Below are 27,239 nucleotides of genomic sequence, written 5' to 3'. Positions count from 1 at the left end.
ACTCAGGAGTTATTCTCCTCTAAAATGAGAGGAACAAGCAAAGTGAGGAAAGATCTGACCTCATTCACAGGATGGAACATAGAAGAAATACTTGCCCCTTGCAGGAGAGATGACAGAGTGTGCTAGTTTGCTGTTCCAAATGGGTACATAAAGCAAGGCCATGAAAAAAGAACAGCTGGCCATGGTTGTTTCTATTGATAGAAGAGGTGAGTTGACTGAAAGGATGGAAAACCTGTGGAAAAGACAGAAAATTTATCAATGCCTTACCTACCTTCTTTCAGGAAGAAAGGCACACACTGCCCTAAACTGAAGGGTACAGAGAAATACACAATGTGTCTTAAAATGACCATGAGATTATAAAAAAATACATAGATCTAAGAAACAGTTTTGCAGTCTGGATTTATCCATTATAATTACTGAGTTGCCCACTTCAGTGTCTAAAATGCTCCTCAGCCTGGAGTCTTCTATCCCAGAGAGTAAATTCCTCATCCGACAATTCCGTTGTACAAGATGATGCCTACATTTCAACAGTAGCTACTACTAAATAGCAAGTTAGTGATGCACAATTAACACATGATTTATAAAACATCAAAGACTATCTTCTTCAATGCAAAAAAAGAGGTAAGCATATTGAACATTGTGTTTAGGTAGCAAATATTTATTAATATCAAAAGAATCCTATAATATACTTGTATTTCAATCAAATAGGCCTTTTTTCTGAATTACTAACAGATTTGCTTTAAATTGAAAGCATTCCTAATTTAAATATTAATTACATTTCACTGTAATTAATAGCTAGCATCTGCTAGCTTCCTGTACCTAATGGCTTGGGACTATGCAAATGTAGATCTTCATGAACAAGGTATGGTTACTTTAAGGATTTTTTTTTAATTGACCAAGAAATGTGCTTACAGTTTAAAAAAAATACTCTTTTCAACAGTGGCTCTTAGCTTCCAAATGATTTTTTTCCATAATAACACCATTTAGTAACTCATTTCAAAACCTACTAATAGGTATCAAAGTCAGGTCTCCCAGTAATACCTGGATATTAAAAATGGTTCTTGAAGCCAAACTGTTACAATTTTCATCTTACCTTTATGTTTAATTCCACTTCATTTACTTCATTGATGTCACTGCTTTTAACAAAAATGTTTTCCACTTTTAGATCTCTGCAAAAAATACCTGCCAAAAGAGAGAAATAAAATACTATCAGTTACAGTGAACATATTCTGACAGAAATATTTTAAAATCTTTTGATTAATTCCTATGAGCAGTTCCCATGCATTTTATTCTAAACTAGTGGCAGTCTAACAAAAACCATCTTCCTCACTTCTTCCAGGAAGTCATACAAGAATTTCAAATTTTGAAATATTATTCCTCACCACAATCCTGTAAGAAAGGCAAAAGTACATAATGGTTTGGTCTTTTAAAATCAGATCATCTGGCATCATCTAACAAAAAAAAGTAGAGTGCATTTACCAAATTTGCACATATTTTCACACCTGAAATTCATTTTTAAATACCAAACCAGCCAAGGGTTTTTGCTGTTTTGATGAGGGCCCAGAAGAAACAAGGCCTTATAAAAGGTACCATTCCATAATGCCATATAACTCTCTGGAAAAAGAGGTAAAGGAAGGGTTCCTAAAAGCACTATATTGTAAGAAAGAGTTTAGTCATTTCTTTGCAAAAAACCTCAAGAATTGCAAGTCCTTCACCATCTACAAAATCCAAAGTTTTGACTGGATAGATTAATTCTGTTGTGGACTGTGCAGAATTGCAGTGGTTCTGTGTGGTGGATGAAAATGCTGATGTTCACTGAACCTTAAATGTAACATATGCTGTGAGGAAGTATCACGACCAATCCACTTCTGCTTTTTTACCTCCTGTAATACACTGCGCACTTAAAAACTGAACTAAGTTAAAGTTATAATGCAAAGCAGTTGCAAGCTAAGAAATAATAACACAGTTATTGCCACAGCTGGTTCAGAAAGAGAAGTAAAAGAAAATGGCAGCACATATTGCATCTGTAAGAAAAATAAAGTTCTAAAAATGCATTCATGTAGTATATTTTACTTCTTCTTTACTGGATTATTTTTATCCTATGAAATAAATAATAGATAAAATATCAATCAGTAACTGTTTTTAAATGTATGAACACTCAAAATCAATGAACATATGGGAGAAACAGAGGAATGTAATTATAGTTTTTGTGCAGAAATGTTATTGCTGAAGCAAGGCTTTGAATGATGCGTCCTGTCTCATTTTCTGCAAAATGCCCTTTACCACAAAGCATTTTTTAAGTTCTCCATCTTCACACAGCTCCATTACAAGCTATGTCTGCTAATATTAATAAAAGGGAGAAGGTAATGATTTTGTTCTGAGTTTAGTTTCTTCTAATATAATAACAGTATATAATTAATTGCAATGCTGCAGCTGTAGTGATGACCTAGAACCCCAATGCACTTAGTATTTTATGGACAGAGGGCAAAGGACAATTGACCAGCCACAAATATCATCAGTATTGTGTTTACTACAACAAACCCTCAAGCTTTCAAAACATATGCATTTTTAAAATGCACAAAAATACAGTGATTTTAAATCAAGGGCTAAGTATGGATTTAGCTTAAAGCCTCTTCCATTTAATGTTTTAAAAATGGCTTTAAGAAAGCCTGATTACCAACCCCTGAAACAAAGTAAAATGTAACTTTTCAGCAACTAGGAATTAAAACTGTAATACTTCAATCAAATAAGACTTCCAAACAATTCAATATCCCAAGGAAAAAATCCTACACATGCAGCTAACAGCAAATATTGTTTTACACATTCTACTGCAGTACTTATAGTACCTGCTGCCATTGTAAAGTCCTGAAATCTTATCTGTCAGGTCAGCCACAAAACTTTAGGCAAAAATTTTCATTGTGGTACTCATATTGATTTATGAATGGAACACTTTTTTTGTTCCTTATTTTCACCTTACTTTATTGATAAAAACTCAAATAAATACCTAAGAAACAATTGCTTATATCCTTCAAAGGTATTTGGTTACTTTACAATCTAATATGCAAATATATTCTCAATTATTCTTTCTTTAAAGTATAAGAGCCTTAAATTACACAGATTGACAGAAGAGTTTGAATGTTTTCAAAACTTATGCTGCTTTAGGTTTCTTCCACAGGGGCAATGAATGAGACACAAAGAGCTACCTGAAAAACTAAAATAAACATCTCCATAACTGAAAAGATAAATTCTGTATCAAATATGACCTGGTGCTCAAACAGATATTGGAAGAGGAGATTCATCAGATAGTAAGAAAGCTAGGAATAATTTAAAGAATATCACACATCTACAAGATACTTACCCTTTTCCTGAAGGTTTTTTAATGGCTTATTTCTTGACAGTCTTGTGTTTCACTTCAGTTATCATCCCAAGGCTGCCACCATCTAGTTTCCTTCCAAATGGATGAATTCCATCAAAAAAACAGATAATCATAAAAATTACTATTAAAAACTTACTATATTGATTATCCATTAATATAAACTAATCTGAACCTTGCAATCATATGTTCAAAAAATGTTTTCACTATCAGAGAAGCAATCTGATTTTTCCAACAAAAATATTTGCAGTATTTTCTACTCAATATGTTTCAGTCTTCATGCATATTTGCTGTAAGGCTTGGGATCAGCAGCTTGCAGAGTTTGGTACAAGTTTTCTGCTTCACTTTGAAAAGTATCATGAGCTGCCACCTGTCATTGCCTGGAATTCCTCTCTGTTTTCCATCAAAGCCTCATATGATTTCTGGAAAATTCTCCTTCTGCTTTCTAGGAGTGCCCATCCACACTCCAAATCATAGGAATTTACCTCGCTCTTTGCAGGAGTGCATTCCACTGCTTTCAAGAATATCACCAGCTTTCTGGGAAATTTTCCACATATTCCACACTTTCCACAATTTTCCCCATGCCCATAACTTTGCATAAACAAGATTTTTGGGAATTCCCTCTTTGTTTCATAAGACTTCTTTGTGTGCTTTTGGGGAATCCACAGCCAACTTCCTAGAAATCTTAAGTGTGTTGTTGAAAGTATTTACTTTGACTGCTCTCCTCCTTTTTCTACCTTCCACTTTCTAGGCTGTACCACTTTGTTTTTCAGGAAATTTCCCCTTTCTCTGCAGGTATCTTCCCCTGTGTGGTTTTTTTTTTGGAAAAATCTCCCTCTATTTTCTAGGAATTATGTCCCAACTTTCAGGAATTTACTAAATGCTTCCTAGAAAATTTCCCAGTGTCTTTCCAGTTTGCCAGTTGCTTTCCATGCATTTTCCTACTGATTTCCAGAAATTCTACAGGTGCTCAAGAAACTAGACAAAGTGCGTTGGTAGTAACTGTGTAAATGCTATTAGTAAATAAAACATAAAACATGAAAGAGTCATCTTCCATGATGCCTATGGCTTGGGAATTGCAAAAACTGCCTGTAACTGAGAATGTACACATTAAAAACTGCTTTTAATGAAGTGGCAGTTCCTGAATATAATACTGAAAAAAGCCCACAGCCTCCCAGGCATATTTTCTTTGAAAAGAGCGTCATTTAAGGAAACTTTCTCAAGCATTTTCATAAAACTTCTGGGAGATCTAAAAGTGGATAGTGTTTAGATGCCAGTAACACATCTAGAGAGATGTGACATTTTCAATTGCTAGGGCCGAATATCCAATATAATTTGACACTGCTTTTGCAGTAGTGACTAACATACATCTATGGTTACACATCTTCATTTTCCTCCAAAGACTTTGCATGTCCTCCTCCTACTACTCACATTTTCCACATAAGTCACAAAGGCAAATAATTGGTTGCATATTCAGATATTATTAGTTAGGGTGGTAGTTACTTTATAGCCAGGTATATGAATATAAAGAAATGCATATGCAGAAGTGCTCCGGGATAGGAGAACCATTTATGTTGCTTTCCAAGATGATGCATTTAATTCTGAAATTTCAGTTTCAGTGCTTTTTTCAATTTTCTTTTCATATGTACATGTAACAAACTCCTCCAACAAAAGCTTTTAAAGTCTTCAACTGAACAATTTTAAAGTCTTCAGCATGAAAGAGAAGATTATGATACAGGATAAATATGTCTCCATCAATATTAACTACTGCAGGAATGATAAGAAAATAGACTGTACATCAATGACAGTGAACTAGTGAGGAATTAAAGACAATCAACTTCAAATCCAGCTTCAGTCTCAATTTTTTCACCTACCACCTTTATAATGGTATTACCATCTACACACTTTTCTACATCTAGAGGGTAGCACAGTTGAAAGACATCAAGGTGCAAGTGGATGGGAGGAAAACCAGAGAATTGTCCATCAAGTGCAAACTCTGACTCCTAAAACAAAAGCTTTATTTTCAAAACACAACATCTTTAAAGCCTGTAAACCTAATCTAACATTTGTTAGGCTATTGGTAGGTATAATAAGTCCTTTAGAGCATGAATTTCTTCATCAGTTTAGACAGGGGTAAGAAAATATATCTACTAGAGACATTCATGCAGACAAACCTGCAAAAATTGGCTCAATCTTAAAGCATGATATCACATATGAATATCACTGTCATGTCACAATCATGACAACTTTTCAAAAAATTATGTAATTAATCTTATTTTTTACCTTACCTTGAGATAAAAAAATACTGTTAAATGTCTTCAAAAATAAAGCATTTTTTAAAGGTCAGTATTTCAGGTTAATTTGTTCAACTTATCTTCTGATGAATAGATTATTCTGGGCAGTGAAATTTTGTGCTATGGAATTTCTGGCTTGCCTACTGGATGGAACTACCATCCCGTGTTTCCAGGAATTACTTGGAAACCAGCATTTTCCATGCCCATTCCCATCAAAAATAAAGTCAAGTTATCTTTCAGGGGAAAGAGTTGAAAAATATTTTTTTGTGGAAGAGATTTTACTGGGTTTTTTTTTAAATGCTTTTTAAAATTTCTTGGGAAATATAATCTTTACTTTACTTTAGAGAAATGAGTGCTGGTAACTGTAGAAGATGAAGAAGCACCCAGTCTTGAAAACACACCTCAAAAATACATAGGAAAGAAAAGTAGGTCCAATTCCAGTCGCCTTACCTCCTCTCCCCATGTTGGATCCTCTTGTCACACACCTCCAAGTCATGTGTGACTTCTGTGGCAATGGGGACAAAAAAAATCCAGCATTGCTTGGTTCAAATGGAGCTAAGCAGTGTTTCATTTTATGGTCTTCTCTCCACTGCTTTCAGACATCTGTTCAATTTTATATAGTCTGTGCCCAAATTAAATTAAAACACTGAGACTGGCAAGAATGTGTCCACTGCTCAAAGAAGTGGAATGAAACCTGAGAGATGAGGGGGTGGGTGGAACACAAAAGCCTTGTATTCTAACTACAGCTGTCTGCCACACTGACAAGGCACTGGATTGGCATAACACAGCATGCTGGTTTGGACAGCAGATCTGCAAAAACAAAAAACACACAGTCAAAAATGATACTTCAGCTTTTTTAGCTACAGAATCGCTGGGTGCATTCAGAAATGGAAAAAGCAAACATTTTTTTCCACCAGACAGTATAAAACTATAATAGATTCTTCCTTCAAAGCAAATGGTATACAACACATTTTCAGAGGATTTCAAAATACTTCAATAAACCTGGGAAGCTGTTGATCTGGGGCATCCAATAAAAATGAGCTTTTGCATCTAACTGGCATCATGTGAGGACATCCTTCAGCAGTGCTGCCAAAACAGGGATAACAAAAGCAAGGATCTTTGGGTACTCTTGCAATTCCCCTGGAGAGCTGATTTGCAGGTGATTCCTCAAAGTCTACTTTTCTCAAAAAAGAAGCCGCACAAAAAGGCTCAGAGGGAGTTAAAATGCACCAAAGGAGGAAAGCTTAGCTAAACATTTCCAGGCAAGAAGGCTGGATCTCAGCTCCTCCACAGCAGACAACAGAGAAGAAGCAACCCCTGGAAGTGTTGGGGGATTAATAAGCCTTTAACTCTTGGAATACCATCAAGCTGCCCACCTTTATAAAAGAGACTCATTCTACCATTGCACATGGCTACTGCAAGTGAGGCACAGGAAACTGCCTCCAGCTAGCTCAACTCCTTCAGGACAGGGATCAGAGTGCTGAAATTTGGGATCATCCCTCAGCAAGCACCTGCTCCCCACGCTGAGGAGCTGCTGCCCCAAGCAGTGACAAGAGCAACACTGCTCACCTCTGGCTTCAGTCTCTGGAGACCACGAGGGTGTTGGCATTCCAGACACAGGGAGACATCAGTGAGCCCAAAGAGGGATCCAAGCTGCAAGAAAATGGAGAACATTGGCTTAAGCTGAGAGCACACAGCCTGCATTCCCACAGAAAACAAGGAGCAGGTTTTCAGCTGGCATCCTGCAAAATCTCCTCTGCTCCATTGCCTCTGATGCACCTCAGAGATAATCTCAGATGTCATATGAACATCCTTAAGCCCTTTGGTTCCATCCTAGCCCCTCATTTCCCACATCTAGGACTTTTCTATTTGAATGACAGATGACTTATTAGAAAACAATAGTACAAAATACTTACATGGAGACAAAAACTACTTAAGAGAATGTTCTTTTCTGATAGAGTGCTTTTATCATGAGATAACTTCTAATCTCACTCAATAGCCTACGTTTTGCAATTTACATGAAACGTGATTAATACCCTATTTCCATATTTAAGTCTCTGACAATATTAATACTCTTACTATCCTGCTATCTAAGAAATTTTTAACTGTAATATGATAAAGTTATTACAGTTCTTGATTCTCTGAAATGTACCAGGGAAAAAAAAATGTGATAACTAACACAAAAAAGAGATAAGCTTAATAATATGTAGAAATCTTTTTGTTCTCTTGAAGATGTTCTGAAAACATTAAAAAAGGGCTAAAATCCTGAATTTATCTTGCATTTTGCTTCTGAACAAAATTTTTCTATTAAAAAATTCTGACTGGAGTAAAGTCTTCTGTTGATAAATCAATAAAGGATATGGGTTTTTCTCTTTAATATTATCAATATGACAATTCAAGAAAAAGGAGAAATAACTTTCACAAATACCTTTGTAAACCCTTTGTCTAGGCACAAGAAAATACTACAAGTTCAAAATAAATAAATCAACAAAGCAATAAATGAAGTGGGGGGCCTACAGCTCTTTTAATCCTGATTACTGCCAATATTTAAAAAATTAAAAGAAAAAAGAAAAATACAGATTTTACATTAGCTTTGGATTAAGATTTTCTATTCATGATGTTTTAATCCCCTCATGAGAGTCACGTGGTGGGTGCCAGACCCTTGTGGGTGCCAGAACCATAGGGCAAGACACCAGGCAAAGCCTACCTCATCTCTGTATACATAACAGATTATTTTGCAAGCTTCTATTAATCTCTGAAACTAGAAGCTATAACATATTTAATTAACCAATAAAATAATGAGCAAATGGTGTGGCAGACTGCCCCATGGATAGATAAAAATCTCAAACACTCTAGCAGCGAATTATCTGCCTTAGCCACTCAAGGTAACTATGATAAAAGTACATTTTATACAACTTAAAGTTGTATAGGAGGAGCAGATTAATACCTGTCTCTTTTTAATACCATGTGACACAAACAGGGAAAGAGAGAAGGAATTGTTATTTGATGGATTTCAGCACCTAGAGGCATTTCCCTATTACATTTACACTCTGCTTTCTTTTCCTTTGTGAATTTACAATATGACCAAAGAGCAATTTGAAGTTATTTCTTTTCCCAACTCACAGGTATTTGTAGGTGCTTTTGACCAAAGTTAAAGCTGTGAGGGGTCTAAGAAACTGAGGGCTCACATTGATGTATGTAGCTGTTGCTGGTCAAGGCGGACATGCCAAGACACTCAGTGTCCATCAAGGATAAAAATTGGGAACTGGGAACTCCCACTTTGAACTTTCTGGGGTTAGAAGGTGGGAGCTATGTGGCCAATATATTAGAATCTAACATTCTAGATCTTATTTTGTTTCAACTCTTCCATGATTTTTAGCATCTGCAATACCTGAACTTGATTTAAAAAACCAAAGCAAACCAGAAAGCTGGGGTTCAACCCTTACTGATTGTTCTCTTCTACTTTTGGCATATCTGCTTCTAAAATGAGCTAGAAATTAAATCTTCTCTAAGCTCCTTTGGGAGCTGAGAAGTTACACCACCCTCCTGCTACAATTTTCCTTATCTGTTAAATTAAGATAACGTCAGTTATCACAATTAACATTCTAAAATATTATTACATGGCAAATAATTGGTACAGGAAGACAAGTACTGCAAGAGCTGTGAATCCACACGGAGGCCTCATCCTACAATTTTACTTATAAATGAGCAGCACCTAGAAAAGAAAAAACAGGGCCAAGACCTCATTGCAGATTGCATAAAGTAAAGGGTCAAAAAAAAGGCCTGAGATATAAATCAGAACAAATAGTTGATCCTACTAGTTAATAAATTAATATGTAGCCACTTGTGAGTAGTATGTTTTTACCCACAGTTTAAATGAAAAGGATGTAATTCCCAGAAATTGAAAGGTGAGATCCAAGGAAGCCTGTGAGAAATTCTTAGAAAGAAAAGGGTTTATTCCTCAAAAACCCATGTAAAATTTCTACAAAGTACATATAGAATGCCTTAGAAAGCAGAGGGTAAATTTCTTGAACTTGCAGGAGAAAATATCTAGTCAGCACAGAGAAAATTTCTAGAAGGCAGAGAGGAATTCCTTGAAAGCACAAGGAAAATTTTCTAGAGTATACAAAGTAAATTCCTACAAAGCACAGAGAAAAAAATCTATGGAAGATACCTGCCTGGAGGGGAGATTCCTCAGAGAGCACAAAGAAAATTCACAAAACATGGGAGGTTAAATTCGTAACAAGCAGACACAGAGAATTCATGAAAACCAGAGATAAATTCCTGGAAATGAAAGAGCAAATTTCCAGAAGGTGCATAAGCAATTCCTGTAAATTGAGGGGAAATTATCCTGATGCAACAAAGGGGAAAAAAAAAACCAAAAACCACAAAAGAATGTGGGGAAATAATCCTGCAAAGCAATGAGGAAATGTAAGTAGAAAGCAGAAGCTGGCATTTCCTAGAAAGCACAGTGCAAATGCCTGGAAAGCTGAGAGGTGAATTCCTAGAAAGCAGGCTAGGAATTCCTAAAAAGCATATGAACTCTTTCCTAGAGATTCCCAGAGCCAGGTTTGCCCTGTGCAGCACTACAGCCCTTCAACACCTGCATCAGATTTTACCTGAGCAGGGAACAGAAGCACTGGAGTACTGGGCCACCCCTGCCCTAAGTGACAAAACCAGAACAAGAACTTGGCAGTCCAAGCCAAGAGAAAGCCACGGCTTAGGTCAGACACTTCTGGAGACCTTCTCTCCTAGACCAACACATTTGCTTTCTTCTGTAACCACTGAGATCAGAGTCAAAAAGGAAAGGAGGCAGAAGACAGCAGTGGCCTTCCTCTCTGTGTGGTGCACAGCCTCCAAACCTGGACACAGCTAAAATCCTGCTTTCACATGTGTCCCCAAACAGCCCCCCCTGTACCAGGAAAAAAGCAGCTCAAAAACCTCTTTCATTCTCCTCCTTTTTTTTCTCCTCTTGATTTTGTTTACCATTTCTGTGTTATCCCTAAATTACCCTGAGGATGCATAAAAGATATAGTGAACCAGTTTATTATCAGGGATTATAATAATGAGATATCTCTAACACCTTCATCCATTAGCATCTTTTACTTGGAGTTTTAAAATACTGAAATGGGAGATTTTGAGAACCACAAAAAACAAAGGGGCACAAGACTCTTGTTAAATTTCTTTGGTCAGTAAAATAAAGGAGGAAAAAAGTACATGAGGCTCAGCATTAAATTAACTACCCTTATTATATTATAAGGAAAAAAACCTGAAGGGTCTGCTGTGGAGAGTTTGGTTTGCCAGTCTGAAAAGCCTCCAAAGTTAAGAAAAAGCCTTCACTAAAGAGGAAACATTCACGTCTGTGCCACTGAAGACATCTGTGCTATAAAATCTGCTGTGAACAAGTTACAATTTCTGTTCTGTACAATCCTAATGCCTTAGTCCCTGTTACAAAGACAGATCTCCCATTGACAGCATCAGAGGGGGAAAAATGACTGCAGGATTAGATCCTGCATTTCGCTAGTTTTTATTTATGGCCACCTACCAACACCAACCGCTTACCACTTCTAGAACATGTCAAATTACTGCATCCAACCACAGACACTCAAATATATTCATATCAAACTGCCTATAAAGTCAGTGAGAAGGTTCATGAATAAAGAGAAATTCTAGTGACAAGGCACAGGAATCTTAAAGCAACTCAAACTGGCTGTAAGACAAGGGAAAGTCACCCAGTGTGTGCATTAGCACTGAGACCTTGAGTCATCAGTACAAACACACAGACATTTACATGACAATTCTAACAACTGGTCAGCAGCAAACACTCTTTGAATTAAGAAATCTGTCACAAAGAGATGAGAAAAGTCACCTGTGCCTTTCTTTCTTTAGTGACTTCTGAAAAGCCCACAGCAGAACTACAAGTGTGATTAAATAAATGCGGATTTCGGTTACCCCAAAATCTGTATGGTAATTCCAGTGAAGACAGAGTAATCACACTACTATTACACTCAGGTCAGTGGGATCAGGATCAAACCCTAAGTGACTAAAATCAGCAGAGCACAGCATCTGCTAATACTACTGCCCAAAAAATCACAACAAGCCTCAGGCATGCTATTATCAGATTACACAATTTCACTGTCAGGCTGAGGAGTTTTAAAAGCAACTACAAACTGTGGAGGATTTAATTTTCACAGGCAAAGGATCTCTTCTTTCTATTAAAAGGACAAGATCATGTTGTTTCTTCAAAGATAAAGCTTAGTTTTGTTCTTCTCTTGTAAAATGATAGATAGAAACATTCTTGCCCAATACTTTATGAGATAAAACATTTTTATCTGTGACTGGAATGTGGAGAACAGGAAAGCTGGATTTTGTTTGAGAATGCCAGAGAGTGTTTGCCATGCAGAGCCACAGAGATTACAAGATTACAATTACAAGTGACATAACACTGTGAAGAGAATCTGCAAATGACAGAAACAGAGGCCACGAGTTTATTTAGTTCTTTTTAAGAGCAAGATATAAAAACAGATTCATCCTTCCAGCATCAGATTGAAGCTTGTTCTCTCAATAAGGACTAATGGGATTACAAAAATTATGACTCGAGAAAGCTCAAAGTAGTAAGTGGATGTGCTATGGTGTATACTTGGTACTTCTAGAAATCTGACAAAGATCTTTCTTTAACCCCACCAACACTGGAATTTTTATAAGTTTTTAACCTTTCCATATTCTGATGGCATTTTCCTTTCCACAATCTTCATAACTTCCTCCCTTCACTCTGTGCATTTCAGAGTGCTGGGCTAATTACTCCTAGTAAAGTAGACACAAAACTTCACAGCTTTCTAGATGAAACAAAAAAGTCAACAAATATACAATCTTGAATCATTTAAAACTGCCTTTTTTAGACTGCTTGCAGTTGCTAGTTAGTAAAATTTAGCAAATCAGAGGTCAAGTTTGCCGTTTTTGGCAAAATAAAACCCACAAGCACAGACTAAAGGGGACATCATTTTTCACAGCTCCGATTCGAGATTCCTGGCTGCCTTTCTGCACTCACAGTTGTCCTACTCCTAGCTTGGCAGAAATACAGGGTGAATGTTCACACTCACCAAGTGCCAAGGCAGCCTGTGACGCTTAAAAACCAGAACTGGCAGTCTTGTCAGCAAAAGGAATTTATTCTGACTTCACCAAAACTGGACCAGCCACTGAGACCCAATTCAGTAGCCACCACCAACCACTGCACTTGCAGCTCTCAGAGAAGGATCCCAAACATGCAGCAAACCCCCAGGACTGGGCAGCAGCTAATGAAATCCGTGGGAAAAGCTCAATGTTTGGCAGCCTGGAGCAAGCAAACAGCAGCTCAGACAAGCAAAATGCAATTAATGGCTGCCTGCTGGGTTATGTTTTGTATTCCTTCCTGTGCTCAGTAACTAGAATGCCCAACCTGAAGCTGTGACTGAAAAATGTCTCAGTGCTGACACCCACACCATGACACTGTACAATCTGCTAGGCAGCTATCAGCACACAGGCCTGTCAAAAGGATGGTCCATTCCATAACATTTTGGGCAAATTAATGAAAATCTTTAGGTAAGACAACCTACACTGAGTTGTTACAGAATATAATAACCACCTGTGTTGTACACAGTTACAGAAAACCCTGCCATTAACACTTTTTTGGTGTATATGAATAAAACATGAATTTTAGACCAGAAAAAAAACCCAAACCACCAAAATTTAGGGTAACCATTGAGATACACACTTACAAAGTATACAAATATACACATGAATAATATATAATTTCACACCCAGAATAAGTGCCCTTATAGTTCAACACTCTTTCTTTTTTCCAGGTATTTGGCATTGATGTGTTTTGCCTCTATCATATTTCATAGCCATGGGAGCACTCAAGGATTATGTTAGAGGGGATAAAATAGCAGAAGCCATTGCTGTCATTTATTAAGTACACTTCTAACATCTCATGGAGCTGGGCATACCACCAGCTGTTGATAATTTTCATTTCCTTTTATTTAATATTACTGAAAGAAAACATTGCATATACTAATAGGAAAACAAATTTCTCCCCTAACTTTTTCTGTAAGATTTTTTTAAAGCTAATTCTTCCTTTTTTTCCTCACAAAGTAAGTTTAGCTCTGAAATTCTCTTTCATCTCCTGAGATGTGATCCTACATCTGCTCTGCAGGTAGAATTTTATGTGAAGTACACCACAACATAAAAGACAAATCCCTAGGTTCATACCACTGGAAATGCCTCTGCCTAAAATAGTCAAATGCAAAGAAAGACCTTCATACAAGAAATATGGCTGATTGCATGTACACATAACTTCACTGTAAAATGCACCAAAAAATATGCAAATTTTATCACCTATTTCAATGTGTTATTTGATGCATATCTTTACGTTGCTACACATTTTAAAAAATACAAAATCCTAAATTACTTTTTTATCTTTCATTTTGTTCAAATGTTTCACAACTTAAGCCTATCATATTACAAGGCTCTTCAGGAGACTTAAATAGTATTAAAATACTATCTTCAACTTGAAGGGCAAAATACCTGGAAAATTAAGGTCACATAATATTTCAGAACCTAATGGAGTATGGATTTCTGCTTGGAGTACTTCAACCAGAAACCTCAGTAATCTTAAATCTGTCTCTGCTAGACATAATAAGTTTTAAATGTTTGAATGTATTTCTGGGTATAATTTTTTTTCAGGGTATAGTTTTTGTATACCCTATAATTTCTGAGCAGGGCACAAAGCATTAAGTTCAGAATACTCAGCTGCTATAGAAGAGAAAAATCATTCAAATCAAAAGCACTCTTATAGGACATTAGAAATAGACAGCTGCAAGAATAGATTTTGAACCAGCAAACATGATGCTAGTTTCTTGCACTAGTGTTTAAATATACATGAACACCACTGAAATAATGGGGCATGGGGTTATTAAAAGTTTGGCATGCTTAAAAGTTGTGCACAACCATACACAAAAATTAATTTGCATCTGGCACTTATTGCTTGACTTCTTGGGTGATTCTGATGGTATTGATTATTTCTTAAGGGTGCCCAATGCAGATAACTCAGAGCATAACACAGAACAGCCCTAAAACATCTTCTGGCTAGGAATATTTTACATTGTGCTGTAATAGATTTTTTTTTTAACACCTGACCTCTTGTGGTCAACATCAGCCAAGAAAAGCCACCACACTACTCTTCAGCCCCCAGGAGAGCTCTGAGACAGCAGAGCTCACACTGTTCTACCTCAGCCTTCTCAGCAGCTCATGGGGGCAGCACACCAGCAAGAAGCAGATCTCAGAGCTGTGGCCAGGTGTCAGGAATTCCTCTACCATTCCAGCTACCAAATAAAATCTCTATCTCTTGGCTAGTAGTAAAACCATACCTTTATAAATTAATCTGAGATGCCAGATGTGGAGAAATTAATTGCCAGTGATGACTTGCTCAGCTGCACAGCAGAGGCCCCACCTGCATTAATCCAGTTGTCCATAAAAAAGGGAAAGGACAGGAGTTGCCTTTGCCTAATCTGACCCAGATTTCAGGGAAAAGAAGAATCCTACCAAGGTATTTACATCAGTTACCTTAACAATCCTCCTAAAATCTGCAGACAAACCAGGAGGAAATAAATCCAAAGCCAAAGGAACATGATGGTGCTCATAGTAACTTAAGCAGAAAATGTTCCTTACACCAGTGTCACATCAAAGATTCACAATGCCACAAACAAGTTTAAGTGATCCTGAAGAGTTTATAAGGTTCTTATGCAAGAAACATGGATGCACAGCAAACATGTATCTCCCAAAGCAAAATCCAAAATTAATGAATCTCCAAAAATCCATACAAGAATAGAAGTATTAGTACCATTTCTCTCAATTGTGTTCCCCATAAAGAGCAGCTGTGAGAGGCCATTACCACTGAATGAGTCAAAAAACACTTCAATAAAGTCCTAAAAATCCAGAGCATTCTATATAAACCTGCCTAAGGCAAAGGTGATTCAAAACCAAGGTCTGTAGACACCTGATATTTCATTGAATGCTGCAAGAAATCCCATGGCATGCAGTTAAGAATGACAAATTAACACATGTATGTGTTAATCTTGGCATTTATTGAGAATTCCAGGACAGGAACCAGAACGTATCACCATTTTGTTTTCATACAGGGAATATCTGCAAAATCTTCCCTGTCTTGTTTGGTTGTTTTGGGGGGTTTTTTTGGTGTTGGTTTTTTTTTGTTTGGTTGGTTTTGGTTTTTTGGGTTTTTTTTTTTGTCAATCAGGTCAGGAAGACAGCATTAAAATTGTGCTTTAATACATTAGGAACAATGCATTGGATTTGGTGACAAAATTATCTGTTGACTACAAGCATGATTTTTAGCAGCCATTTAACACCTATTCCAGAATGGTCCAACTGTTGTTACTTAGATAATTCATAAAAAATTCACGAACATAAACTCCAAAAATAAATCTAAATGTTAAAAAAAACACAACCTCAATTTCCAGCAGCCAGTCACAAATACATAGAATCTATTTGTTAAACATTTTGAACCATCTACTGCATCATTTAGTTCACCCACAAGGTGGCATCTTTATTCTACATTTCCTTTGTTAATAGCCTAGAGAGGATCAAGCTATCCTTCACAAAAGGTGCTGTGACCTCAGATGAAAAGTGGAGGCCACTGGACCAAGACTTGTTAGAATTTTTATTCAGAAATCATCAATATATTTTCCTTACACATCAAATGTTTACTGATTTTACCATTGAGATGGGGATCAATTTGCAAGTCATGACATCCAGTTCAACACTTTTCCCACAAAAAATATAAAAGAGAAAGTGCTTTAGACATGATTGCAGAAAAACCTCTTGGTATTCTGTGTACTGATACTTGGTATTCACAGTATTAAAGCTTTCATAATGAAAACTCTATAATATGTATAAAGTTATCTTTAAATGTAAAGCCAGCCTTAAACCTGTCTGATACCAATCAAAACAGTTCAGTCACTGAGTACTTACACACAAAAATCTCAATTTTAAAAGCTATCTAAGGTTTATCATTAAAAAATTAAATCAAACATCAGCTAGGTCTGCAAAAACAAAAAGCATTCTATGCTGCACGAAGTCACATACCAGTACATAGATTACATAGGTAAACAGCTATGTACTCATTATGTACTTAAAATGAATTATAAAATTTCAAGTAATTACAGATTTCAATGGGTCTCTGAAATGCACTAAAAGTAACACTAATTAAAAATTATTTTTCTACATGACAGTAAGGCAGAATTTAATGTAAAGTCACAAATGAGGTAATTCTATTAAGCAGAAGGAAAAGGTAAACAACCAAACATGCCTTTCTCCCTAAAAGTTATGCTAACCCTGCTGTCATGTTTTCAGTGCTGTTCTTTTGTGTTTGCTCTTCTGCCTCAATCAAATATATGTTATCATGAACTGGGAAGGTACCAATTTCTCTTTTACATTAAATACAACAGTTCCCAGGAACACACGTGGTTGAGTGCACATAAACACATGCTATCTACTTTATGCAAAAATAGCTCAGCTATCTACTTTATGCAAAAATCTCAAAATAACATCTATAATCTCAAAGATTGGCTCTCAAAGATTGGAAAGGGGGAAAAGGGTACAGAAAACTGTTCCTAGGATCTTCCAGAGTATACCACATTGGTGCATTTTACTTAAGGTTTTCCTTGAAAATGAAAACTCAGTGGTACTAAATGTCATTCATTTTCACTGCCATCAACATGCAGTTTGAACAGTCATAATGTGCAGAAATCTATCAAAATTTAAGAATACAAACAGGGGCATGTGAATCGAATGTGCATTGTTGTAAGATAGTTATTTACTGAAGAGAAATGTCAAGAGTAAAAGTTAATTCTTACTGTTAATTTACTTTTCCCATCCAACACAACTGTCTATATTCCTCCTTAAAGTTTGCCTGCCATCAAATTTAATGCACTTCTTCCAAACTTCTTTAGCTGGAATTCCCCTAAAAGTTTTTCAGTTACAATACAATCTATTGCAGAATTTTTGCACAGACTGCTCTACAAAGAATTTGGAGTGGGTTCCATTGTTAAAAAACTTATATAAGTGAAGTAAGATACACAGGTAAAAACCACTCTCTTACATAAATATTTATCTTAGTAGGCATTGGGCTGTGGCAATGGAATAGCCTCCAATAAAATATCTGTACCTGTTGTGATGGCTTATTAAAGACTTGTTCTGATATAATTCCCTACCTTCCCTCTAAACTTCTGGTTTGTAGATAATACATGAAAAGAGAAATCATCTAAAAAATCCAACCCTGTAACCTTTCTATACCTACTTGCTAAAAACATGAGAAATTAGACACGTTCAAATCAAGACTCTTCTGCCTTGGGTAAGGAAGCAGAGGAAAACACTGTTTCAGTGCAAAGCAGCCAACAAACATGGAAACACCAAAATGAAGACATCTCACAAACAAAAAGTCCATTTGGTTTGTTTCCTGGTACATACAGGAGCATGAAAAAATTATCAGCTGTGTTGTAACCTCATAAATAATAACTTTATCTTGATTTTATAATTGATTATTTTAGGAAAATTTAGGGGGTATCTGGCAAATGTATGAGCTGGACTAAAATGAGAACAGAAGACAGGAGAGTTCTGTTATGTGTGTATGTGCCCTGTATGTCCTGCCGTGGTCAACAGAAAGGGGGTTATTTTAAAGAAGGACCTTATTGAATTTATTTTTCTTAGCTACACACACGAGTTCAGCTCCTGGAGTATTTTAAGGTGGACCTGAAACCCTTCTGCTACCATAAATGAAGGTGAGGGTTGCAATGTGATGCATGTAGCTACCACAAATCAAGGAAAGATAATTAATGAAGACCCTATAAAGCTGAAGGAAAGGCCTTTTTGCCAGAGATAAACAAGTGTAGTTAGGAATTAATCAGGGCAATTATCTGGCTTGAAAACTCATCTATGTTAAATAGGAGTGTAACAAAATATTCTATATTTTAGTAATACAAAACAGGATAAAGACAATACTCCCCTCATCCTTCCACTGTAGCTTCTACCTGGCACAATCTGAATTATCAAGTCCAATTCCAAGTAGTGCAGGCAACCACATAAAGGATGCTTACTTCAAAAAAATCCAGAAAACATGTATTTAAAACTATATTAAATACTCAATATATTCTGTTTCAATATCATTTCTGCAGAGCTCTTCTGCCAAGAGCTCTGAGAGCAGGTGTCCCCTATTTCAGTGATGGGTCCAATGTGGATCCATCCATCCTGCATGCACTTCTGAGTATTAATGCATAACAGCATCATTTGTTATCTGTTGCTAATTAGTACCTCTAATGAAAAATGCTAGACACAAAATAGGCTGCTTCTCCAGGTGAAGACATTTCAATGTCTAGAGAAATTAAGTGGTGTACAAAACCTACAGTTTTCCTCCCAACTGTATTAAATATTAGGCTATGAGGAATACTTTTCCCACACCAAAAAAAAAAAGGAAAAAAAATTAATTGTTTCCCTTCCTAGCAAATTGAAAGCACATACAAATTCCCATTTCTGTTTTGTTGAAGTATTCAAAAGAAAACCACTTATTTTTGACAATTATTTCTCATGCAAGGAATGGAGATCAGAAGATTCTGCTCACCTTGTGCTTTGGAAGTCTTACAGCTTATGTAAAGATGTAAAATGTATTATCAAGGTAACAAATACCATGTACTGTAAAAATTATAGAATGATAGAAACAGTTTCTTCTTTTCTGTCCCCTCAATATTGCCAAACATATGAAGCATATTCCTCAATATGAAGCTTATTCCTTGATAAGAACTATATTCAAGAATCATAAAAACCATTAGTCCTCAATTCACCTGAGTATCTGCTCTTGTCTAAAGAGATCACAGTCATTCTCAGCAGCACTTTTAATAAATAACCACCTTATTTTTATAAAGATATATGACATTTTTCCTGATTAGGATGCCCTTGCTAAGTAGATACAAAAATAATTATTTAGAGGATGTGTTCACTCTGGAGGAGCAGCAAATGTTCTTTCAAAAACTGTTCTACGTGCAGAGAGTTTAAATTTCATGCCATGTGATGTTCTAATAAAGCATATCTGCAAAATACAGAAGTGCTCTTCCATTGCTGAGAAAAACTCTTTGAACCCTCAGTTAAAATTCTAGAGGGTAGAAGAAACAAGATATGCAGGTGTGCATATTAAATGTCACACTATGTTACTGCAGTTTTGTAAGAGTATTAATTTATTAAATATTTAATTTATATCTTTTCTTTTCACTTTAGTATTAATTACCAGTAATTAACACCTGACCAGTGTCAAGCACTGCTTCAACAATCTTCTTATGAGTTAAGAAGTTAAAAGCATTTGGTACATGGCAACCTAATGGACAGACAATCAAAATGAACCTGGCTATACTTCACCAAATTTAGGGGGATTATTATAATTACATTAAGTTAAATCATTCTCCAATACAAACAGGACATCTCTACCACCGCTAAAGGCATCACAATCATACAGGACAAGATTAAATTTCAAGCACCCTCTCACAGAAATCTAAGATGATCCTCTCCAAAATACAGTGATGTGGATGAACACATTTCAAATCTGACATGACAGAACTTACAGACAATTTACAAATAATGAAAATGTCTTGGATTTCAGAGATCGTGTTTTCTCAGGCATTCCAAGAAAGATGATTTATACCTTGTGATGGTTCAGCAAAATAAAAAAATAAATAAATAAAAAAGCCCAGGCAAAAAGTGTGGGACCTGGTCCATCTCCTAGACCAAGTGACCAAGATTTATTTACTTGAATATGACTTAAAATACAAAATTATCAAATACTAAAATCCCAAAGTTACTGATATTTTGTGTGCTTGTGTTGCAGCTCAGTTTCTATGTTCAGCACAATAAAACATCAGTTTAGGCTGGCATGTGAGCACACTGACAACTTTTAATGTTAAAAAAGGTGAAGCTGTTAAAGAAGACTTTGCACAAGACAAAAGTATTCTTGTCCAGCATTCAAGGCTGCTCCACAGTGTGCTTAGCACAGCAGGTTGGAATTACACCAACACAAGATCAACCATTGAGAATCTCAGGAACCTGCAACTTCAGCAACTTCTCATTCATCTACTGATCCCCCAAAATGTTTGGGATTTACTTTAAACTAAGAAATGTTATTACCAACATTCAAATAAACAATACTCCACTGAGCAGCCGGCAATAGTTATGGAAATATGAACTATGAAAAAGTGACATAACACAAATTATCTGGAAGCAATCAGCATTTGCTAGTTTTAAACACAACTGAGTGCTCTAATGCCAAAAGAAAAAGTACAGGAAACACCAGAGGAGCCTATCCTTTAAAAGATATTTGCATAAGAAATGGCAGTGGGAAAAACTTTACACTCCATCTCCCTCCTGCCTTAAGTATCTTATTCCACCAAGTGTATCAGCAAAGCTGCCATGAGCAGATGCTAACACTGTAATTAATTCTCAGGACCCTTTTGTTTTACTACAGGGAACAAACGTGAAATAGTTGGGTGAACTAAATTGAGCATCAAGTACATTCAGTTGCTGATGGCAAATTGATTTTTTCACAGCAGGCTATCAGTTCAATTTCAGACAAGCATTTCATTAAGACACAGCATACATAACTCCTTATAACTTTGAACTACCTTCAGCACAGCACTAGGATCAAAGAACAATCAAGTCTGTGAGACTATGCTTAAAATAAAAAATGGGTGCTTGACACCATGTTCTCCAGACAGAGGAGAGCAAAAATCAAACTCCAAAAGCTTGCTTGTGCAGCCTTTAAGTTGGCTAACATAACTGGCATGAACTCTTGCATGGCAATTTCTATATGAATCTCTCAGGTTTTTTCTTAAAACACCTGATGTCAGCTCTAGATGAAAACCCACACAATACCTGTTTTTCCAAGTGGCTTTGTCACAGCAGTGCTCATCTGACAATTAGGTAGTGGGGACAGCTGACTTTGCAGCACAGCACTGCATGGAGAGATATTCTCCCTAGTGTCTGGCAGGCAGGCAGGTCATTCCTCTGCACCTTCCTGAAGCTTGTTGTGAGGATGGAAGCAGCTATCAAGCAATATAAAAAAAAAAAAAGAGGAGTCTGAGCAATGCTATTCACACAGTCTAAACCCCAATATGAATTCTGTCCAACTCATCCCACAGAAGGTCTTCTACAATCTACAGCATCACCTGATTCAAAGCAGGAGCTTGGAAAAAATCAGGGCAGGATAAGTGAAAAGTGGGATCAAAACTAAAAATGCAGAAAACAGAATTGTTACAAACTGATCCTAAATTTTTACATCTGCTTAGACAGTTAAATATGTTACTTATTCAGTTTGGTTCTCATTTGGGTTCAGCAGTGACTAAAGTTGTTCCAAATTACTAAAACTTCAAACTAACAAACAGCTCATGCTGAGTTCTTGTTCAAGGAAAGAAAATAAAAAAGTTCAAGTTAGCATTTCCTCCAAGTTCAGTTCAATTAGCTGTACTTACATAAAAAACAGTGGGGGAAATGCTGCCTTGTTTGGTGTTTTTGCTTTAACCTTTTAGACAGGGTTACTGGGCCTCTACTTAATGAGAATTTTTAGTTGAAAGCTCAGCCTTTAAATGCTTTCCAGCTTGCTGCCAGAAAGCATGCTGAACTCTATACAGCAACAGAAGCTGCCAAAACATCTTTCTTTGCTATTCACATCCTGTCCTGCCCATCCCATGGAGCCTCATCTCACACATGCCAAAACTTCCTATTCCCTCTCCATTCCCACTCTGCCCTTCCATCACCTCATCTGCCACTCTGCTGCATCTTTATGGGCTCCACACAGTCATTTCTGGGATGCTTTTTTTTCCCGCAGCTCCTCCCTTAGCTCTGTCTCTGATCCAGTATTTCCCAGTGCTTCATTCCTATTTGTTCTCCTTCACCTTGTTGGTATTCTCTCTAAAATCATCCAGATTCCAACCCCAGGGGGGGATATCAGAGATTTTGGTCATCTTGGTTGTGCCAGTTTAAACCTGAACCTGCAAAGATTTAGTAGATCCCACAGTCCCACGCCAAAATGAGTGACAGGTAGAAGGTACGTTTAAAATGATCAGCTGTAAAATAAATATTTGAAACAGTCCTGTAAGTAAAACATAAGTATTTCGTTTAAGAGGCCCAAATTAGGACCTGCTGGCAGATCACTGTTGATTTATAATTGCAGGGGAGTTTAATTTTTCAGAGTTGGAACAAAAATATCTAACATTTTTAACAAAGAGTTTTAGATGGTTTGTTTTGTTCATTTTAACTCAAGCTAATTATTCTGTGTACTTGACTGTTTTTTAAAAATGCAAATCTGATGCACAAAAATATGTCAATATGGGGAAATTCATTACTTTTTCCATATGAAGCAGTTCAGGCAAATATCTAATTGTATATAAAAAACTCAAAAAATGCAACTAATAAATCACAACCAGAGTTTCCTCAGTTCTGTTACAGTTGCTTAAGATGATGACACAAAACACTTACTTTAATTGGTTGTTCCTTGTTCTTTCTACACAGTGCTGTTTTCCCTGGGAGATTTCAAATGATAAGTAACTGGAAATTAGGAAGAGAATTAGTCCATTATTCTGCAGCAATGACACAATGATTAATTATATTAACTTACTGCCCCTTCTGCTTTCAAACCCTACAGTCACAAAATTAGTTTTGTTCAATATTCCAGAAGGGATATGAAAATTAAATTTACTCAATTTAACAAAGTCCTGCAGGAAAGCCATGCTCATCTAAGATAGTAGATGGATGGATCCTCTAATTTACAATAATATGCAGATGGCACACCTACCCCTTACAGAGCAATGTGCAGATAAGGAAGCTTCCCAAATGGCTCAGAAAAAGTGACTGTGAAAGGACATAGGTGGAAATAGATCAGGCAAGTCTGAGCTTGTGCATCCTCCTGGAAAGCACTCAAAAACTTTTCACTGTAATTCCCCCTATAGTTAATAGTTATAATTTCTTTTATCTGGTTCTTTTTAAACCACATAATATTTTAAACACCCTGAGCATTTTCTACGCCCTAGTGAATATGAAATAAATGAAAGGCTATTAGGGTCTAGGGAGGCAGATGGTGAATTAAAATCACCACCACACCAACCCAAATCCCCGAACTCCCATGTTTCTGGTAAATAATGCATTTCAGGAAGAGCATATTACTTTTGAGGAACAATGCATCTGCCACATTTTCAATGCTGGGAAACACACAGACACATTCCTACCTTCTCACTGCATGTCTTTTGCATGACATAATGGTACGTAATTCAAGAATTTTTGCTTTTCATTAATTGACTCTTTTTTTTCTCTCAAGAATTATGAATAATATCAGACACCTGGAACACTAAGTATATATCTTAACCCCAGAACAGCTATGCAAGAGAGCCAGACTCAGCAGCTAACCTTTGTGCCTTAGCCCTGACATGGACACTGTTTACTGGTTTCAGAATGTCAAAATAAACTGACTGCAAACCATCTTTAAATGAATAATACAAAACAAAACAAAGCTTCTATGTGAAGAATGCAAGGGCCCTATAGGATCAAGGTCTGCACAATTATGGAGAAGATTTGATCAAGGAATCTGAATGTTTGTACTGCCATATCATCAGGACATAGCTACATTATTGGGAAAGAGGGGGAAAAGTAGCAGTAAAGTTAAAGGACTTACTTATGTCTTGATTTAAGAAAGTGTCATTTCATATTGCCAACATGCTGTACTTTAGTCAAGTAACTCTTAGGTGACCTCTTCTGCAATATCTGGATAAACTGGATTATTACAGGCAAACAGAGAAAGTTAGCAATGCACATTACCCAATAATAATTTTATCAAAATTAAACCCTGTATTTTATTGCAAATGCAATTCATAATGAAAACAGAGACTGTTAAATAGGAGAGAATACCAAAATCTTCAGCTGGTAAACCAAAAGAATCTAGATACTTACAATTTAATTATTGTAAGATAAATCAACTCTCTACTTTTTAACTCATTTAAAACCAACACCATGACCAATAAACCACCTTTGACATGTAAATAAATTCAGAACCAGGAAATCCACCCATGGTTCACAAGGACTGGAGGCACAAGGCTGTCCCTGCACGCAGGACACATCCTGCAGGTGAATCCATGCCTAGTGTCATGTATTTGTTCATGCTGTTTAGTCACAAAATTCTGCAGAACAAGTGGAACAGTAGAACCTACTGCATGGCTGCCTGCAACAGAGACCTTAATCCTTGGCATTGGAATTATTAAAACCCAGATAAATTTATTTTAGGGAAAAAACCCAACAAAACAGTACTCTTAAAGAGGTGCTTCTAATAAATTTAAGTACTATTCTTAAATTATAACATTCATTAGGAGCATGACATATAAGGTACTTCAACTAATTACATTTATTTCCTCCAAGTTAATCACCACTGGAGAGGCAGCAAACATTACATCAGTGCCTGTGCCTGCAGTCAGCTCCCAGCCCAAGGGGCAGCACCTCTGGGGATCAGCACATTAGAAGCTACCTTCATGGAGTAGCTCTCCATTTTCTCTTCTAAATCTTCCAATATTCTTTCCACGCCAAAAATAATGTCATATTTCTTTCATAGGTGCCAAATACTATTGAAGTATCAGGTACTTCAATCAAGTACCTGATTGAAATAGATTTGATTTTCCATTAAAAAAAAAAAAACAGGAAAGAAAAAATTTAAAGGTTCTATTTTTAAAAAGTGCTTTTATTCTGCTCATTATACATAATGAAACAGGAATCTGAAGGTGGTATAATATCCCCCAGTTACCTCAGGGCACTCAGTTCCAGCACTTGCTGACTGGAATTGACTCACCCCAGTGGCCTCTCCCACTGTGTTTTTAAGAGCTTGGCATCTCATACCAAAGCCACCACTGGCTCCCCAGATTTGCCTCAGAAAGAATTAATCCTAAAGAGGAGAAGTTTAAAAAACCAGGCGGCTTAAAGACATTCTCCCAAACTCTTCCTATCACCGTATTACACAGGGCTTTGAAACCACTATAATTCAAACAGATAGGTCACCTTGCCAAAATTTACTGTTAGATGTCAGATATCCACCCATTTAGGAGCTGAGCTTTTAGGGACTCAGGCAACAGATGTATCCATTTCTCCAGGTATGTTATTGTGCATGCCTTGTATGCCAGGGTAGTTGACAGTATTTTTTTTCCTAAAGAAAGATCATGAAATTCCTAGACATAAATATATGGAATGTGTTTATCAGCCCTGAAATAACCTGAAAACAGGTGAAAATGGCTCCTGTGGTGACTTAGGGAGAAAATGGGGTTTTCTCTGTTTTGCATACTGTTTCATGGCATTCCTACTAAAATTTCACCACTTGTGCTCTCGTTTCTTTAGGGGTATTGACTTTTTCCTCGCATGGAGTGAGCTTTAGGGAGGAGTCTCCATTTACGATTTTACAGTGACTTGGGCACAGCACCTCCAATTCTGTTCCTGGCTTGTGACCACAAGTACCAATGCTAAGAGAGCTTTTGCAAAGGCTTATTTAATAAAAAGCAATGCCTTTCAGGCAAAAAGGCAACTTGGAAAAAAAAAAAGAAAAAAGGAATGTTATAAGTATACTTCAATTCCTTAGCGTTTGCTATCCCTGAGAGTTTGGGGAGAGCCCTACTACTTAAGCCATCTCTCTCTTGTCCTTCCAGGCATCCTCTCTAAATTACTTCAGTTTCAGTCTCAGAAAAAAAATACATCACAGCAAGTGTAGCCTGAGGTGACAGTGAGTGACTCAGGTACCTCTGAGAAAAGGCCACTTCCAGTAGAAGAGGTCACACATAACATGCCAGCTACATCAAAAAAAATTGCTTGTTTGACCACTGTGGCTTGTGAATCAAGAGCAACACGGGCTCCTCTAAGACCCTCACATTGCAGATTCATGTTCCAATCCACAGCTGCCAAACAAGTGCATTATTCCTGGCATGTTGTCCCAGCCCAGGAAAGCAGGCCAAGAGCCAGCTCCCACAGCCACCCGGGGCAGGAGTGGAAGGACTTCTTGCAGGGTGGGTGATGACAAGGATGTGCAATCTCACCCAAGCAGGGCTGTTCCCAGGGGAATTTGCCCCAGCTGTCTGCTGGCTAACAGCCTCTGGGGCTCAATTGCACATGTACAATCTGCAGGCTCCTTTCACAAGCTCTATTCAGGTCTGAGAGTATAACCATTCTGATACAACCTTTTCCAGCCCTCCTGGTGTCTGCTCCCAGCCTGTCTGTGCTGTAATTCACCTTCATTTTGTCTGGGTTGAGCTGACCTGGCTCGTACAGGTCTGTTCTTTGTTTGTTCCTCTGGTAGCCTGCACAGAGGAGACACACTGCATTGTCCCTGTGTCCTTCCACTGAAAGGTTCAAGTCAAAATTGTCTGTGTACCTTGCTTAAAAAACTTAAGACCAACAAAAGTAAACAGTCCTGTCAAATAAAGGGCATCAGTTAGGAGAATATGAATTCAGTATTATGATAACAT

The 27,239-nt window shown here is 36.9% G+C and overlaps 1 long non-coding RNA gene across 1 annotated transcript; it reads right to left on the bottom strand.

Annotated features, from left to right (window-relative positions):
- Positions 1 to 102: 102 nt before the first annotated feature.
- LOC143694212 (uncharacterized) lies at positions 103 to 23,300 on the bottom strand. The gene is made up of 7 exons (XR_013182565.1): positions 23,233 to 23,300; positions 21,631 to 21,800; positions 7,237 to 7,320; positions 6,118 to 6,477; positions 3,359 to 3,448; positions 1,094 to 1,182; positions 103 to 232 (listed from the first exon to the last, which is right to left on the bottom strand). It is a non-coding gene; the product is annotated as an uncharacterized LOC143694212 (long non-coding RNA).
- Between the last annotated feature and the right edge of the window lie 3,939 nt (positions 23,301 to 27,239).

This window comes from Agelaius phoeniceus, chromosome 6, assembly GCF_051311805.1.
Source record: "Agelaius phoeniceus isolate bAgePho1 chromosome 6, bAgePho1.hap1, whole genome shotgun sequence".
In the NCBI taxonomy this organism is placed as follows: Eukaryota; Metazoa; Chordata; class Aves; order Passeriformes; family Icteridae; genus Agelaius; species Agelaius phoeniceus.
This window is presented reverse-complemented; position numbering and strand designations above follow the sequence as displayed.